Source organism: Anoplophora glabripennis, unplaced genomic scaffold (assembly GCF_000390285.2).
Source record: "Anoplophora glabripennis isolate ALB-LARVAE unplaced genomic scaffold, Agla_2.0 scaffold70, whole genome shotgun sequence".
Lineage (NCBI taxonomy): Eukaryota > Metazoa > Arthropoda > Insecta > Coleoptera > Cerambycidae > Anoplophora > Anoplophora glabripennis.
In genome coordinates this window covers 209,896-212,957 of record NW_019416247.1, presented here as the reverse complement: position 1 = coordinate 212,957, position 3,062 = coordinate 209,896, and the positions used below count along the sequence as shown (strand labels likewise).

Genomic DNA, 3,062 nt, shown 5'->3' with positions numbered 1-3,062 from the left:
TGTAACTTTTTCATCTTTGACTTTTTAACAAATTGGACAGCAAATTCCGTTTTCCCGAACTGTTTTACGTTAAAAAGATACTCTTGTTTCAAATAAGAAGTGGATCTTATTTGTGGAAGGGCGAAACAGGCGGTGACTATGATACGCCTTCATTATAGCCATCCTTCTGTATCGCATGGATTTCTATGTCTTACTTTATCGCTCTCACGTAACTTGTGATAGACCATCGGCGCTTTCCTACACTGTAGAAGCTTGACATTAATTGTGAGTGTAAATTTGTCACGTATAATGAGGTGAATTGAAGTAGTCTTTATATGACGAACTTTGTCATTAAAGTGTTTATTTTTATTTAACATAAATTTATTACGATCACCCAAGCACCGAATTTTATTAAATTTAATTTAAATTGTGCTAAATTTAATTTAAAAAATGTTCAAAATGTACAGAATCAGGGAGTTTTTGAATAAATGTTTCTATTTACCCCATAAAATCGTAGTATTTTTTGGACGATATCCAACAGATTTGCTTTTCAAATGGGCACCAGTTAAAAAAAATATATATATTAATATTTTCATTGACATTCAATATATTTTTGAATATAATACATTGACCATATTGTCACTCTCATCATCTTGTCTTCAAAGTAAGCCAGTATCACACAGATGTTTTCTTAATTTTGTGTTTGGTACACCAGTTTTTGGAATCATTATAAGCTGTTTGATATTGTCTTGCATGCAAAACGACAAAAAATTTTACACTTTTTAACAAATATTTTTTGATACACGGTTGCGAAGTCGTTTTTGGATTCTCGTAAGGTTTTTTTGCTCACCTATGCTAGCAAAAAACTCTCCATTATTGAATACAAAGGCAAAACTTCGCAACCTATGTCTTTATTTAGCTGCGATTTCTTGATCATGATTTAAAACTAAACACTACAATTGATTAATTTTAAAAATTCAATTTCAATAAATTATTTGATCATTATTCAAAATAATAAATAATCATTCAAATGTAACTAAAAATATTTACAGTGTGGTCAAATGGAAACGAAACAGAGACATTTTCAGGAACTGCGTCAAGATTGTAGAAAAACGCTCAGACCCGTCGATTTTAGGCCCATGGATAGACTGTGTGTAGCTGACAGAGAAAATAGAAGAGTTACATGTCCCAGGGCCGGTTTGTATACCATCCAAGGAAAAAAAGAACCCGCACTTACCATTCAACAGCCTGATATGGGGCGTGTATTTGGAGTCGCAGCAAAAGGTAAATTTTTACAAACGAAAGACTATTAAAATAAGAAAATTTAAGCAATGTACCTATAAACATGTTAAAGAAGATTATAAATAAACCTAAAAAAATCCCATAATTCCCACTGCAAAAATAAATAAAATAAGACTTGTTTTGTCAAAAAAGTAACTCCTCAGCTAGAAACAAAATGTACGAACTTCTATCTGACACCCTTTGGCTTTGAGAAACGTAGGGTTTTTCTATAGAAATTTTAGCTTTATAAAGGTTTGAAAATGCTGTGTAGTTTTATTATTATATTCGTAGAAGCTTCAGCTGGGTTATGTTATGATTTTATGATAGCATGATCTTATTTTGTTTAGGTATAAGTAAATTTAACAAATTTATAGACTACTATTAAATGACTGAAATTTGAAAAAAAAATGTTTAGACATTATGTTGACAATTTTTTATATTTCTTAGTCGTGTTTAGGATTTAAAAGATAGGGTAGAATATTTGCCAAAATTAGTAGTAGTCACCTTAGTAATTTATAAATTTGTATAAAAGAAGTAATATATGCATACTCATTATTACAATATTTGCACCTAGAAAACTAATACGAATTTTCTAATTCTAGTCATAAAATAAAAAAGTACGCCCCCGGGTGGGCTCGAACCACCAACCTTTCGGTTAACAGCCGAACGCGCTAGCCGATTGCGCCACGGAGGCACACAGTTCAGCACATTTTAACATATGGTATCATTTAGAACACAATAGATCAGTGTTTAAATGTTATATCTTTATTTTGGTTATTAAATTAATTTAATGTCAATAATATTTCATCATATATATCTATAAATAAAAAGAAAGTATGTAATATAAGAACTACGCATATAATTAATTGTTACATAGTAGATAGTGTCCTTTACACAGTTGCATAGCCTTTTATTTTATACTCATAGTTTTGTAATTGTTATTTATTGAATGTTATAATTAAGTTTATAAATTAAATTTGTATCAGAATCACAGAAAGTCAATATCCATTCAAAACTTGGAAAATATACGCTTTCTTAAAATAGATGCAACCCACAATGCAGATACAACCCACAATACAGTTGTTGAAATTTTTTGCCTATGGGTTGGTTGCATTTGAGGGACAAGAGCAATACTTTTTTAAAACAAAATGATTTTTATTATTTTATGCGTCACAACAATTATAAATTTTGTGTTCAAAATGTTGACATATGAAAAATATAGGAATTAAAAGCGGACTAAGGGGTCTAAGGACTTTTATCGTTTTCACTGATAAATAATTGACAAAAATTTTGATTTAAATTTTAAATTGTATGATTTCTTTTTTGAACTATAGAACTTTATTTTAGAAGGAAACTTAATTCAAGTAATTAAACAATGTTGTAATTGATAGATACGCTATTGTGCTACCAATATGTTATGAAAAGATCTAAACAATGTTCTAAAATGTGGCGGATAAATATTTGCGTTATAAATCTTTCTAACAACAATTATAGTTATGAATGGGGTGTATTTTATGAATATGTTGGTTATGATACCTTTAATAAATAACTGACTTTTACAACTATACAGGATGTAACACTGTAACATGTCAGAAATAAAAGAGCGTTTTCCTAGACCAAATTTAAAAATGTTTTGTTAAGTAAGCATTCGCTCTTTTGAGATTCACAAATTAAAAACTTGTAGGAACATCGTTTAAAAAAGTAGTAACAAATAATTGTTTGTAAAAATTTTAAAAGATTTTAAAAAAATATTTCATGTCAGTCAGATTAGTATTTTTATTTATTTATTTATTTATTTATTT

At 28.8% G+C, this 3,062-nt stretch overlaps 1 non-coding gene across 1 annotated transcript; it reads right to left on the bottom strand.

The window, feature by feature from the left end:
• Nucleotides 1-1,880: 1,880 nt before the first annotated feature.
• Nucleotides 1,881-1,954, bottom strand: Trnan-guu. The gene has a single exon. It is a non-coding gene; the product is annotated as a tRNA-Asn (tRNA).
• Nucleotides 1,955-3,062: the final 1,108 nt, after the last annotated feature.